At 52.9% G+C, this 15,737-nt stretch overlaps 1 long non-coding RNA gene across 1 annotated transcript in view; it reads right to left on the reverse strand.

Annotated features, from left to right (window-relative positions):
- The window catches only part of LOC137444764 (uncharacterized), a 47,008-nt gene that overhangs the window by 5,238 nt on the left and 26,033 nt on the right, over positions 1-15,737 (reverse strand). Inside the window, exons 5-9 of the long non-coding RNA XR_010988270.1 lie at positions 9,816-9,974; positions 8,854-9,015; positions 8,682-8,760; positions 6,130-6,460; positions 1,740-1,818 (exon numbers count right to left, since the gene is read on the reverse strand). This is a non-coding gene — a long non-coding RNA (uncharacterized lncRNA). The remainder of the gene's footprint in view (positions 1-1,739; positions 1,819-6,129; positions 6,461-8,681; positions 8,761-8,853; positions 9,016-9,815; positions 9,975-15,737) is intronic.

The raw sequence follows: 15,737 nt of genomic DNA on the forward strand, positions 1-15,737 counted from the left end.
GGAATGATCAAAGAAAGTCCGTTAACAGCTGTCTGTGTGTCTGCTCATAGCTTGAGGAGAACCCCCCAACTCCTTCAGGACCCCCCCAGATTCCCCAACTTAGATGCCCACAAAACCTCTTTGGAGGCACCCAAACCCCCCATCTGATACGCCCTGCTCCGTTTTAGGTACCCCCAGACGCTTCTAATGTCCCCAGACCCGCTGGTAGACCAGCCCAGAACCCCCTGACACTATCCCAGACCCTTTCAGGGGGCTCCACACCCCTTCTAGATGCCCACAAAACCCCTTCACACGCCAAAAGAAACCTTTACCTGCCTCCAAACCCCATTTGGGGGCCACTCAGACCCCTTAGCAGCGGGTGGCAGCAACCAAGTCTGTTGCTCTCACCAATTAAACCTGGATGTTAGGAAGAAGGTCTTCATAGAATAGAATAGAGCAGGTTGAAAGAGAGATTGGCCTTTGGAATGTGCTGCCCAGGAAGGTGGTGGAGTCACCATCACTGGAAGTGTTTAGAAAGAGACTGGATGAGGCACTCAGTGCCGTGGTTTAGTTGATTAGATGGTGTTGGAATGGAATGGACCGGACCAGGTTGGAAGAGACCTTCAAGATCATCGTGTCCAACCTATCATCCAACACCACCTAATCAACTAAACCATGCAACCAAGCACCCTATCCAGTCTCCTCCTGAACACCTCCAAAGATGGTGACTCCACCACCTCCCTGGGCAGCCCACTCCAATGGGCAATCACTCTCTCTGTGCAGAACCTCTTCCTAACCTCTAGCCTAAACCTCCCCTGGCACAGCTTGAGACTGTGTTCTCTTGTTCTGGTGCTGCTTGCCTGGAAGAAGAGACCAACCCCCACCTGGCTACAACCTCCCTTCAGGGAGTTGCAGAGAGCAAGAAGGTCTCCCCTGAGCCTCCTCTTCTCCAGGCTAAGCAACCCCAGCTCCCTCAGCCGCTCCTCACAGGCCTGTGCTCCAAACCCCTCCCCAGCTTTGTTGCCCTTCTCCGGACACCTTCCAGCAACTCAACGTCTTGCTTAAATGGAGGGGCCCAGAACTGGACACGGGACTCAAGGTGTGCCCTAACCAGTGCCAAGTGCAGGGGCAGAATGACCTCCCTGCTCCTGCTGGCCACACTGTTCCCGATATTGGCCAGGTTGCCAGTGGCCTTCTTGGCCACCCGTGCACGCTGCTGGTCACGACCAGAAGACAGGGATCAGAAGAGTCTTTGGCCAAGCTGTAAACCTCTTCCTAACATCCAGCCTAAACCTCCCCTGGCACAGCTTGAGACTGTGTCCTCTTGTTCTGGTGCTGCTTGCTTGGGAGAAGAGACCAACCCCCACCTGGCTACAACCAGAACTGAGGGGACTGCAATCTTTGCAGCTTCAGCTTTCCTTCTCTGCTACTTCTTTTTTCAGATGGATTTTTTTTCAAAGGGACTGCTGGACAGCAGAACAGGATGGATGGCTGGGCCCCAAGAGCGGTGGGGAACAGAGTTAAACCCAGCCGGTGGCCGGCCGGGCACGAGTGGTGTTCCCCAGGACACCCCTTGTGAGAGAGTGAGTCCAGAGAAGGGCCACAAAGCCGGTGAGGGGTCTGGATAACAAGCCTTATGAGGAGTGGCTGAAGGAACTGGGACTGTTTAATCTGCAGAAGAGGAAGCTGAGGAAATTAAGGTGTGGTCTGGCTTCAGCTCTCAACTAGTTCCACGTTGAGCAAGGACAGCTTGTACTCACAGAAGGCACTGGCTGCTTGGGTTCAAGGTTCCTGCAGAGCTCAGGCTATCTCTCTTCATTAGTGAGGTCGTCCTGTCACCTAGGCAGAGAGAAGAAAATGCAGCTATGAAATTAGACCACTGGAATCGTGAGACTCGTTCTGTGTGAGACTCCAGGAGAATCCAAACCTAACCTTGGAGCTGCCCTGAAGAGCTCCTCATAGCTTGAGGAGTACCAGAGCAGGAACAATTCCCAAAAGGTTTTCACTGCATTCCTAGGGCACTTGAAGGATTGCCCTGGCTGTAGTTAATACCTAGAAATTCCTCTCAAAATCTTTGCAGCACAGCAAGGAAATTGAGGGATGGGAAGGCAATATGTACTTACACGTTAGGCAAGAATTGGCTTTGCAAACTAATCTCTCTGACTGTTGGATATGCACTGAACTTCCTCGAGGCCAAATGAGGACCCCTTTATTTGGGGAAGCCTCAATGAATTGGACTTGGGGGGCATCAGACTGGGTGACTACATCTGAGAGTAACTTCCACAAGTGTCAGCATGGGAAAGATAGCTCAGAAAGCCTGGGTCCAAAGTTTGACTTAAGAAAGTATAGTATAGGAATATACTGTTGGCTGTGAGAAAGGGGGGAATTGACGAACAGAAAAGTCTCATTAACAGAACCACAGAGTTGATAAGAATTTTCCGCTTGTTAGCTGAAATGCTGGAACGCAGGGAGGGGGAGAGGGGTTGGCAGACAGCCTTTGGATAGAGAAGGAATAACAGGATTTGTCAGTGATTCACTTCTGTTAGTCTTGGACAAGATGCTCCTTTGTATACGATAAAGGACACCTGCATGATATGTGTACTTCTGCTCTTTTAGATAGATAAGCTTTGTATAGATAGGCAGCATCTGGACCTCTGTCATTATAGACAGATAACTTTTTGTATAAAAGTTTGCCCAAACCTCTCTGAAGACACACAGCTCTTTTGAAATGATCCTACCTGTGTCAGGCGCCAGAATAGAAGCACGATACAAGAGACTTACTGAGTCTCTTGTGTGTCTTTCTCTAAGTCATTATCAACGCTGTTTGCAGCACAAACCCAAACCCAAACCCACCCCGAGACACCCCCAGCTCCCACGGGAGCCTGCAGAGACCTCCCAAAGGGTCCGACGGAGGTGCCCAGCTGCCTCCCCACGACCCTTGACCCTTTCAGATGGCCCCACTAAACTTTACATATCCCCAGACCCTTTTAGGTGTCCCCAGACCTCCTCCGTCACCCCCAAAAGCCCTGCCGATGGCCCCAGACCACCTTCAGACGCCGGAAGGAACACACCTGGGAGTCCCGGGCCGGCAGCGACACCGGAAACCGCACTGCGAGCTCCCCGAATGCGCCAGCACCCCTTGCCCCGCCAAAGGACGGCGGTTCGCAGGCACCCTGGGGCACAGAACGGCGTCAGGCGCCGAATCAGGGCTCTCCGCGACCGCTCCGGCTCCAAAGCTGCTCAGCGCGGCGCCCGCCCCCAAGGCCAGAAAAGCGGGGCGCAGCCCGCGAGGAGGGCGCGTGCGCGGGACCGGACCCGCTGCGGCGCAGGCGCCGTATCCATAGCGACCACCGGGACGCTGCCCCCCTGGCGCGAGCAGAGCCGGGCTAGGGCGCAGGCGCCGGATCCATAGCGACCACCGGGACGCTGCCCCCCTGGCGCGAGCAGAGCCGGGCTGGGGCGCAGGCGCCGGATCCATAGCGACCACCGGGACGCTGCCCCTCTGGCGCCAGCAGAGCCGGGCTAGGGCGCAGGCGCCGGATCCATAGCGACCACCGGGACGCTGCCCCTCTGGCGCCAGCAGAGCCGGGCTAGGGCGCAGGCGCCGGATCCATAGCGACCACCGGAACGCTGCCCCTGTGGCGCCAGCAGAGCCGGGCTAGGGCGCAGGCGCCAGATCCATAGCGACACTCGAGTCAAGCTCTCCGCTCTCCGCTCTTCCCTTAAGAATTTTCGAGCATTCGGCGCAGTTAGGCTGCAGAAATTAGCTCCCACGGGGCGGCACACGCCGTGGCACGGCTGCACTGCGGCCATTACACACTGTGTTGAGCACTGAGCTCCCACGGGGCGCTATACGCCGCGGTACGGCTGCACTGTCGGCCATTACACACCGGGTGGCAGCATTGAGCTCCCCCGGGGCGGCACACGCCGCGGCACGGCTGCACTGCCGGCCATTACACACAGGGTGGCAGCATTGAGCTCCCACGGGGCCTCTGGGTACGGTTGAGGCAGCAGCCGCCACCCCCGCAGAGCCCCACCGGCCAAGCCCGGACACGCCCCCCCCCCCCCCCCCCAAAAGCCCCGCGCTGCCCCGCCGCTGGCCACCCCCCCAAGCCCCGCGCACCTCCAGCGGCTGCTATAGAGAAACCCCACAAAGCAGCAGAGACTGGCACTGACCTGGGACACAGCAGAAGAGCTGCAACCTCTACGAGCCACAACCCTGAAAGCATCTGGCGCCATGTTGTTGAGGGCGGTGCCATGCTGGGGGGTGGAGTTCAGGCTGGGGGGCGGTGACACGCTGGAGGGGGGCGGTGACACGCTGGGCGGGGGCGGTGCCACGCTGGGGGGCCGGTGACACGCTGGAGGGGGGCGGTGACACGCTGGAGGGGGGCGGTGACACGCTGGAGGGGGGCGGTGACACGCTGGAGGGGGGCGGTACCACGCTGGAGGGGGGCGGTGACACGCTGGAGGGGCGGTGACACGCTGGGGGGGGCGGTGCCACGCTGGGGGGGGCGGTGATACGCTGGGGGGCGGTGCCACGCTGGGGGAGGCGGTGACACGCTGAGGGGGCGGTGCCACGCTGACGGGGCGGTGCCACGCTGGGGGGGCGGTGCCACGCTGGGGGGGCGGTGACACGCCGGGGGGGCGGTGACACGCCGGGGGGGGGCGGTGCCTGCGTTGTCACCTCACTCTCAGCTTTCCATGGGTTTTATTCCCCTCCAAGACAACACGTTGAGTTCTGAGCAGCTGAGGAGCCCTGGGGAACACCTCTACAGAAATGTTCCTCCAAGAGCTGTCAGAAAAACGTTCGTTCCCCCAGCAGGCAGCTCTGGCTTCAGAGCAAAAGCCTTCTGTGATCATTCTGTTTAGCTCAGCACCAGCTGCAGCCGTCGGTATTACCAAACTACACAGTAATGGCCTCCTCCCGGTGCCCTCCCGGTCCCAACAGTTTCCTCCCACCAAAGGACTGGCAGAGAACTGGAAGCGACTGGGAAGCAGATCCGGGCTAGGGCGCAGGCACCGGATCCATAGCGACGCTCGAGTCAAGCTCTCCGCTCTCCGCTCTTCCCCTAAGAATTTTCGAGCATTCAGCGCAGTTAGGCTGCAGAAATTAGCTCCCCCGGGGCGGCACACGCCGCGGCACGGCAGCACTGCCGGCCATTACACAGAGGGTTGAGCACTGAGCTCCCACGGGGCGCTATACGCCGCGGTACGGCTGCACTGCCGGCCATTACGCACAGGGTGGCAGCATTGAGCTCCCACGGGGCGGCACACGCCGCGGTACGGCTGCACTGCCGGCCGTTACACACCGGGTGGCAGCACTGAGCACCTCCCTGGGCGTGGCCAGCAGCCGGGCCCCCACGTGGGTTTTAGTTTCCAATGCTAAAAGCCTTTTAGAAGCAGAGAGGGCAGACAGGGGTCGTTTCCAAAGCTTTCTTACGCACCAGTCACTCCAAGCTCTCCCTCTCCAGCTGCAAACCAGAGGTTTGCCTCCGCCTCGCCTCACCCCAGTACTTACACTTTTAAAGATATTCTGGTGCCCTCGGAGAATTTTCAGCACTTTAGGGGGGGACCCCAGCCCTCGCTCACCTGCTCCTCTGCTGCAGCAGCCCCCTGCCCCACGTGGCAGAACCAGCCCACCCACAATCCCCCCACTCCCTTTGATTCACCCCCAAAAAGGCACAAAATAAAGCAAACTGCCCAGCCAGCACCTCCTGCCTTTCACAGCAAGGACTGAACATTGCAGCTTTGGCCAAGACTATCAGCCCAAAGGAAGGCCTGGCCCCTGAGGAACTAAATGCAAGTGAACTATCTGACACCACCACAGTCCTGTGAATGTTGCAAAGCAGTAGTGCATGCAGTATAATAATTCGAAAGTTAAGGGCTGCTCAAGCTTTACACAAAGTATCCTATTCAGTTTTGGGTTCCACTTAACACAAAGTAAAAGTGTAAAAGGTCAGAGGGAAAGCCAACTCTACCTCTGAACTACAGCAAGAAATACTGGAATCAAGGGGCCCTTTCTTCTGCTACTAATAGATGAAGAGAACATGAAAACTGATGGGCTAAACCAACAGGGCAAGATTAGAATAACTAGTAGAGAGAACGGAAGATACAAAGTTTCAACTACATCTGTTTAGCAACGACTCCTACCAGATAACTTCCATGCCATAACTTTGCTGAATTCAAACAAGCCAGCTGGTGAAGCATCTCGCTTACAGGCGGCCGACGAGGAGACGTGCGGAAGGCAGAGGCGAGGGAACAAGTCCTGAGCTTTGCTGCAGGCTGTCCTGCGGCTTCCCCTACCGACTCTTTCCCGTACACCACCGCAGAAGGAGTTGGGTGAATTTTGTCTCAAACCCATTAAACCCTTTGGTGGTTTCAGCTTCCCGAGGATGTGTCGGCACAAGTCCTTGTCGGGGCACCGCAAACAGGGAGAGACAAAGCTCCGAGATCCAGGAAGAGGACGGCTGAGCAGACACTTCTAAAGAGAGAAACTTCATCAGCTGAACCTCACACTTCTCCCAGCTTTGCAACAGCAAAGAACTTTGTGAACAACACAGTGGTGCTCCTAAGGAGGTCACCAGCTTGCAAGTTACAGGAGAAATAAAAACCTTTTTATTACAGAAGCACTGGCAAAAATTTACGGACAGGAACAGCAGACGAGGAAATTCTGCGATTGAGCTAACGATAGACATCGGGCCTAGGATCTGGCTACCCTGACACAGGATGCCAACAGGACAGAGTGAGGCCTCAGCAGCACTCCCAAAAAGCCCCACAGAGAGCCACAGGCTCTGGCCCGTGCCCCACCTACGGGCCGGCCCTCCTGGCAGCAGCGCAACACCACCTCTTCAGGAGCCCAGGGACTGACCTCAGCCCCCTAAGGGCCAGGCAAGGTTGGTTCCTGTTAGCTGCCTAAAGCAGCCTCCCCAGCCCTGCTTACAGGGACCTTGGGCTGCTGCTGGGGACAGAAGGGGGATGGAGGGCTCCACAACTCGTCACACAGACCCCAAGTACAGGGCTGTTAAGCTGACAGGGTGCCAAGGGAACAGGCTGCCATGAAGGCACAGACCCAGGCCCTCAACTACAGGGTGGGTCACCTTGCCGCAGCAACACGACCCAGCGGCTCTGCTGTGTCCGATGAATAAAAGGAGGAAGTTCCACAGGAACAGAAGGGAAAACCTTTTCACTGTGTGTGCCAGAGCCCTGGAGCAGGCTGCCCAGAGAGTTAGTGGAGTCTCTGGAGACATTCAAAACCTGCCCCAGGTGATCCTGCACTGGCACAGGGGTTGGACCGGATGCTATTTTGGGGTCCCTTCCAGCCCCTAACACTCAGTGATTCTGTGATTAGCTATGCTGGTGACAGAGTCTCACTGAGTGGTCTTTAAAATGTTTTTCTTCTCTTTCAGCCTAGGAGTTTCATATTTAAATAGACCTTCTGCTCTGTCTTCCCCCTTCCTTCTTCCATCTTGCATCTAAACACTAGGAGAGCTTGATGAGGTGTATCCTGGGCGTCCCAACGTAACACATCTCAATTGCATACATGGATTTTGTAATCTTTTGCCCCATTGCTCGCACAGGGTGGATTAAGTTCATTACTTAGAGCTTGTCAGGACAGCTGTTGAAGTGTCCTGTGCAATGCAGGAGGAGTTGAATCCCATAGGAAACCACATTACTCTGCTTTGTCAGCCTGGTTATGGTCAGAAACCTCCTTCATTTTTTTTTCTCTTAAACAGATATATCACATGAGTCCCCAGAATTAATTTGCCTCTTCTCATAATTATTTCTTTAAAACTGTCTTAGAAGCGTCTCTGTCCTTCCCTCTCTCTAGATACTGGCCTCCTGAGCCCATGGCAGACTTGCACAGAGCTACTGCGAGCACCACTCTGCACGGCCTCGGGGGGGCTTTCAAGCACAGGCAGCCCAGGAGAATCCAAACCTAACCTTGCAGCTGGCCTTAGAGCTCCTCTTTGGAAAACTGTCGCTGCCAGGGCCCACAAACCCAACATCCTCTGTCAGCAACCTGGCTGTAAGAGCTGAAAAGTGTCAACAGAAATTGTACTTGGACAGCTCAGGAAGATCCTTCAATGAAAGAGCTGGCTCCTCCTGAAGGGCAAGTATGAATGGAGCTCTCAAAGTACCACACTTCAGAGCCTCCTACTTGCTAGCACTAAGACAATTGTTCATGTAGAACGACTGGCCACTCACTTCAACAAACCCCACAGAACTGGCTCCTATCAACTCTCCAGAAGACACTGCTGCACTAGCTTGGCTGCCTGACCGGCTCAGTTCAGGTGGCTTAGGATCTCACAGAGGGTACCACAAGAACTGAGGGGACTGCAGTCTTTGCAGCTTCAGCTTTCCTTCTCTGCTACTTCTTTTTTCAGATGGATTTTTTTTCATAGGGACTGCTGGACAGCAGAACAGGATGGATGGCTGGGCCCCAAGAGCGGTGGGGAACAGAGTTAAACCCAGCCGGTGGACGGCCAGGCACAAGTGGTGTTCCCCAGGACACCCTTTGTGAGAGAGTGAGTCCAGAGAAGGGCCACAAAGCCGGTGAGGGGTCTGGATAACAAGCCTTATGAGGAGTGGCTGAAGGAACTGGGACTGTTTAATCTGCAGAAGAGGAAGCTGAGGGAATTAAGGTGTGGTCTGGCTTCAGCTCTCAACTAGTTCCACATTCAACAAGGACAGCTTATACTCACAGAAGGCACTGGCTGCTTGGGTTCAAGGTTCCTGCAGAGCTCAGGCTATCTCTCTTGATTAGTGAGGTCGTCCTGTCACCTAGGCAGAGAGAAGAAAATGCAGCTATGAAATTAGACCACTGGAATCGTGAGACTCGTTCTGTGTGAGACTCCAGGAGAATCCAAACCTAACCTTGGAGCTGCCCTGAAGAGCTCCGCTTTGGAAAAGTCTCGCTGCCGGGCCCCACAAACCCCACACCCTCTGTCAGCAAACCGGATGTACGAGCTGAAGAGTGTCGACAGAAACTGTACGTGGACAGCTCAGGAAGATCCTGCCAGTCCCAGCACACCAGACCTGGAATGATCAAAGAAAGTCCGTTAACATCTCTCTGTGTGTCTGCTCATAGCTTGAGGAGAACCCCCCAACTCCTTCAGGACCCTCCCAGATTCCCCAACTTAGATGCCCACAAAACCCCTTTGGAGGCACCCAAACCCCCCATCTGATACGCCCAGCTCCGTTTTAGGTACCCCCAGACGCTTCTAATGTCCCCAGACCCGCTGGTAGACCAGTCTCACTGAGTGCTCTTTAAAATGTTTTTCTTTTCTTTCAGCCTAGGAGTTTCATATTTAAATATACCTTCTGCTCTGTCTTCCCCCTTCCTTCTTCCATCTTGCGTCTAAACACTAGGAGAGCTTGATGAGGTGTATCCTGGGCGTCCCAACGTAACACATCTCAATTGCATACATGGATTTTGTAATCTTTTGCCCCATTGCTCGCACAGGGTGGATTAAGTTCATTACTTATAGCTTGTCAGGACAGCTGTTGAAGTGTCCTGTGCAATGCAGGAGGAGTTGAATCCCATAGGAAACCACATTACTCTGCTTTGTCAGCCTGGTTATGGTCAGAAACCTCCTTCATTTTTTTTTCTCTTAAACAGATATATCACATGAGTCCCCAGAATTAATTTGCCTCTTCTCATAATTATTTCTTTAAAACTGTCTTAGAAGTGTCTCTGTCCTTCCCTCTCTCTAGATACTGGCCTCCTGAGCCCATGGCAGACTTGCACAGAGCTACTGCGAGCACCACTCTGCACGGCCTCAGCTGCAGACTGGGGGGTTTCAAGCACAGGCACCCCAGGAGAATCCAAACCTAACCTTGCAGCTGGGCCTTAGAGCTCCTCTTTGGAAAACTGTCGATGCCAGGCCCCACAAACCCAACATCTTCTGTCAGCAACCTGGATGTAAGAGCTGAAAAGTGTCAACAGAAACTGTAATTGGATGGCGCAGGAAGATCCTGCCAGTCTGAACGCAGACCTGGAATGCACCAAGAAACTCTGTTAGCAACTTTGTGTGTGTGTACATAGCTTTAGCAGTAACAAAGCAGAACCGATTACCAAAAGGTTTTCACTGCATTCCCAGGGCAAGTAGAGGCTTGCTCTGGCTGTAGTTAATACCTAGAAATTCCTATCAAAATCTTTGCAGCACAACAAGAAAAAAACCAAAACAACCAAACCACAAACTGCTTTATATTATTAAGTAGGAACTCGAAATCCTACAGGAATTGTGGGTTTTATATGACAAATTATTCCTTTTCTTTTCTCCCCTCTTTTGGTGTCATACCACCTAGTACACATTCACCACCTAACTGAACGTCACAGTCGTGATTCAAAGCCAAGCAAGACAGTGTATCAAGGGAAAGAAAAGAGAGAGAAAGCTAAAGAATTCTCCTGCTCTTCACTTTTTCCCTTGAGAGATCCAAAACTACAGGAAGGCAGGCCTGAATTTCACGAGCTATGGAAATAATTTTGTTTGCACTTCATGGTTCTTGTGTTCAGTTGTGGAATGACCTCCTTGCAACATGAAATACAGGCTTCTGAAACTGGAGCATCTATCCCACTGAGACCTCCACGACCTTGTGTCCAAACCCTACTTACACGTCAATTCAATTGTTCACAGCTTTTACCACAGGTCAGTGTTAGCACCTGAGTGTCTCAGACTAGATGAGACATCCTGCTGTCTGGCTCTGAGCTCAGGAAAACATGCCAAGCTGCTGGCTACCTGCACACATCAGATCAATAGCACTGAATCAGCCCAAATTTATCTTTCAAACAGGCAGCACCTGTCTGAATGCTGGATTCACATAAGTATGCCTAGGCAGAGCACACAAGCAGGCTCCGTGTCCGGCACAGCCCTGAGGGCACTCGCCAGCTAGCAAACAAGCACCACACAGCAGGATGTGGGGGTAAGACAACTGGAAGGGTAAAAGTGAGAACACTCAGGGGTAGGAATAATAGTAATAGCAATAATAAGAATAGCAGAAGTCCTAAGCAGGATAAGGAATGGAACAACCTCCCTTCAGGGAGTCATAGAAAGCAAGAAGGTCTCCCCTGAGCCTCCTCTTCTCCAGGCTAAGCAACCCCAGCTCCCTCAGCCTCTCCTCACAGGCCTGTGCTCCAAACCCCTCCCCAGCTTTGTTGCCCTTCTCCGGACACCTTCCAGCAACTCAACGTCTTGCTTAAACGGAGGGGCCCAGAACTGGACCCAGGACTCAAGGTGTGCCCTAACCAGTGCCAAGTGCAGGGGCAGAATAACCTCCCTGCTCCTGCTGGCCACACTGTTCCTGATATTGGCCAGGTTGCCAGTGGCCTTCTTGGCCACCCGTGCATGCTGCTGGTCACGACCAGAAGACAGGGATCGGAAGAGTCTTTGGCCAAGCTGTAAACCTTGTAAACGTGCAGCCAGCTTTAAGCAGGGTGGTCACAGTCTCCTCTGTGTAGCCTGACTGGAGGCCCAAGGGCGTGCAGCGGTGTAAATGCAGAGGAAGCCGAACAAGGGAAGCAGATTAACTGCATCGACACAAAGTGTTCTCTCTGATCTGAAAATGTCAGCTCTAAACAGAAAGAACACTGTAAGAAGGTTGTGTTATTCGTCACCTGAATGGGATGGAAAACTCAGGCATAATGAAAAACTCAATTATTCCCATGGAGATTGATAAGAAGTAATTGTGGGACACCTTCTAGAACTCCTTTTAGCTGCCATAAGGATTGCCTCTTGCAGCAGTTCATCTTACATAGTTCTGATGAGACCCTAAGAACTGGCTGAAATGGATACTGTCGGAGAGTGGTTTCAAACTGCTGAGGGCACTACATTTACATTCCTCTGCCCTAGAGGCATGAAAGGAAAAGAGCCATAAAATTACACACACACACACAGAGACACCTATTTAGGTAAACGAGGGGGCCTCTAGAAAAATGAGAAGTGCTAAAAAAGAACAAAGACATGAAAAGGAGAATTTTAAGAGATGAAACTTTTAAAGGTGTAATGGAGACTTTGTAAAGCTCGTGACAAGAAATAAAATCATCTTACTGACAGAAAGCAGAATAAGGAAACTCCCCAAACCAAAATCTTCTTCACACAGTCAACGCTGTAGCCGTGCCAGGAAGATGTGAATATCACGAGCTCTGAAACTTCCGTGCTGGATCAAGCCAAGACTGAAAACGGTTCAGAGGACAAGCTCGTGAAAGGCATGAAACCAGTAACGAGCCCTTTGCCCCTGCCCATCGGAATCAGAATGTCTGCCAGAGTCTGCAGAGCTGACAGATGATGCAGGGCTAAAAGGACAACTCAAACCGAGTTCTTCAAATTGATACCACTGCAGAGCTTAGGAAGATTCCCACAGTGGCTGTATCCTTAGCCAAAGATGGCCTGGAGAAACTCTCTTAAAGTGTCAACAGAAGTGATATGAGACCAGAGAGATCCATGGATAGCAACAAACTGCCAAGACAAGACGGTATAAACTCAGGGCTTCTTCGCAACACTCAACTATGACCTTGTCATTTGATCACAGATCTTTCTGACGGTCTTGTTGAAGTCAGCTCCGGGGTGAGAAGAATAAGCTAGCAAATGTCACGCCATTTTTCTCCAAAGGACCCCGAGACAAATTCAGGAGGGGAAACGTGGGGAAGAAGTAGACCATGAGAACCCAGCGCGTGGCTGAAGAGAGAGGAGGCAGCTTGAGGAGCGCAGCACTGGGAGTTTGGCTTTTGGCTTTGATTCCCTTGCTTTTCAGGCAGTAAGGGGCTGGTGGCTCGGGACTTCCCGAAGAGGAAGAGAGGAGGAGGGACAGGGGGCTCGGATTGCCTACCTGCCAGAGGGCAGTGACGTAGCTGGGGGAGGGGTTGCCGCGGAGACCACACGCAAACCAAACAGAACCCAGCGCGTGGCTGAAGAGAGAGGAGGCAGCTTGAAGAGCGCAGCTCGCCTTCTCACTGACAGGTTACTGCAAGATGGTCACCACTAGAGCAAAGGCTAGCAGAAGGACAGTGGGCACCCAAACAGAGACCACACACAAGCATGCAGATGTTCAGGTAGGTGGCTGCAGTGAGTGCTGGAGCCTGGCACTTGATATGGAGGCTGGAGGGAGCAGCTCCTGTGTCAGGTGTGAGCAGGTCAGTGATCTGATGAGCATGGTGGTCAAACTAAAAGAAGAGGTGGAAAGGCTAAGAGCTAGAAGAGATGGCGAGCAGAAAATTGACGATTCCCATAATGTAATCTCTTCTAAACCAGAACAGGGGGTAACACTTAGGGGAACAGGGAGTTTGATACCTTCCCAGAAGCAAGATTCTCAACCTCCCTGTAGTAACCCACATGAGCAGGGCCAATGGGAACAGGTCTCTGCCCGACGGAAGAAATGCAAACAAAGGAAGTCTGCTCCTGTGAGCAGCACGCTGCCTCCAGTGCAGTTACAGAACAGGTATGAGGCTCTGCAGGAGGAACAGGTCATTGGTAAGGCCGAGGACTCAAGAAGGTCAGAAGCTGCACCAATGACAGGCTGCCTCAGGCCAGCCATCAAAACTTACCCAGAAAAGAAACCTCGCAGGGTCATCGTCATAGGAGACTCCCTACTGAGGGGAACAGAGGGCCCAATATGCAGACCAGACCAATTTCATAGAGCGGCCAGCTACCTCCCTGGTGCCCAAGTAAAAGACGTTGTAGATAGAATTCCCAACCTCGTGAGTCCTTCAGACTACTACCCACTGCTGGTCTTTCAGGTGGGCAGTGACGATGTAACAATGAGAGGCTCACAATCTATTAAAAAAGACTTCAGAACCTTAGGGCAAATGCTAAAGGGATCAGGGGCTCAAGTCGTGTTCTCTGCCATCCCTCTAACGTCAGCAATGGATGAGGACACAGTGAGGAAGGGCCGACAGATCAATTCATGGCTCAGGGGCTGGTGCCATCGACAGGGCTTTGGGTTCCACAATCATGGATTGGTTTTCAAGGCACCTGAGCTGAAAACAACTCATGGGACACACTTGTCCCAGAGGAGGATAAGAATCCTGGGGCAGGATTTGGCAGGGCTCATTGATAGGGCTTTAAACTAGATTTGAAGGAGGAAGGGGTTAATAGTCTCCTGCTGGCTGGTGACAAACAGAGGGGCAGCTCACCAGCAGTAGAGAGAAGGAGAGCTGGTAAGGGCTCTCAACTTGCTGCCCTGAGGCAAGCCACGAATGATCCACCAGGACATTCTGTGGAAAACAGGGGATTTGGCACAAGAGGAGGACAGGGCCAGCCCAGCTGAAGTGCTTCTATGCGAATGCGTGCAGCTTGGGCAACAAACAGAATGAGTTAAGGGCCACTGTGCTGCTGGGATGCCACGACATAGTGGCTGTTACTGAAACTTGGTGGGATGAATCCCATGACTGGGATGTAGGCATAGATGGGTATAAACTCTTTAGGAAGGACAGGCAGGGAAGGAGAGGAGGAGGTGTTGCCCTCTATGTCAATAGCCAGTTGGAATCAGTGGAGCTCCAACTGGGGAGGGATGATGAGCTGGTTGAGAGTGTATGGGTTAAAATTAAAGGCAGGGCAGGGGAAGGAGATATTACTGTGGGGGTCTCCTACAGGCCACCTGACCAGCAGATCCAAGCAGATGAGGCCCTCCATAGGCAAATAGAAGCGGCTTCCAGGTCACAAGCCCTGGTCCTCATGGGTGATTTCAACCACCCGGACATCTGCTGGAGGGACAACACAGCAAGGCACCAGCAATCCAGAATGTTCCTGGACTGCATAGAAGACAACTTCCTCCTCCAGATGGTAGAGGAACCAACAAGAAATGGTGCTATGTTGGGCCTTGTTCTCACCAACAGGGAAGGGCTGGTAAGCAATGTGAGGCTCATAGACGGCCTTGGTTGCAGTGACCATGAAGCAGTTGAATTTAACATCCTCAGGGCAATCAGGAGGAAGTATTCCAAGCTCACGACCCTAGACTTTAGGCGTGCAGATTTTGATGGCTTCAGGGATCTGCTAGCCAAAGTGTCATGGGACAAAGCCCTGGAGGGAAGAGGGACCCAGGACAGCTGGTCAGTGTTCAAGGACCACCTCCTCTGTGTCCAGGAGCTCTGTATACCAACAAAGAGAAAAGCAGGTAAGAATGCTAGGAGGCCTGCCTGGATGGGCAAGGAGCTACTGGACACACTGTTACTTAAAAGGAAACTCTACAGGAAGTGGAGGGAAGGACAGGTAGAACAGGGGGAATACAAGGAAGCTGCCCGAGCAGCAAGAGACCTGGTTAGGAAAGCCAAAGCAGAGTTTGAATTGAATCTAGCCAGGGAGATTAAAGGGAACACTAAGAACTTTTACAGGTATATTAATGGGAAGAAGACGACTAGGGAAGGTGTGGGCCCCCTCAGAAAGGAAAATGATGACATGGTCACAAGTGATGAGGAAAAGGCTGAGGTACTTAATAACTTCTTCACCTCAGTCTTCACTGCAAGGGCCTCTAGCCACACTCCTGATGTTATGGAAGTCAAAGCCAGGGACGGGGAGGAAGAACTGCCCATTGTAAGTGCAGATCAGGTTCGTGATCATCTGAAGAACCTGAAAGTGTTCAAGTCCATGGGACCCGACGGGATACACCCACGGGTGCTGAGAGAACTGGCAGAGGAGGTTGCTAAACCCCTCTCTATTATATTTCAAAAGTCATGGCAATCTGGGGCAGTCCCCACGGACTGGAAAAGGGGAAACATTGCCCCCATCTTCAAAAAGGGCAAGAAGGAGGAACCAGGGAACTACAGG

The sequence above is a fragment of the Melanerpes formicivorus genome, unplaced genomic scaffold, assembly GCF_026170545.1.
Source record: "Melanerpes formicivorus ecotype bairdi unplaced genomic scaffold, bMelFor1.0.p_v2 SCAF_13, whole genome shotgun sequence".
NCBI lineage: Eukaryota > Metazoa > Chordata > Aves > Piciformes > Picidae > Melanerpes > Melanerpes formicivorus.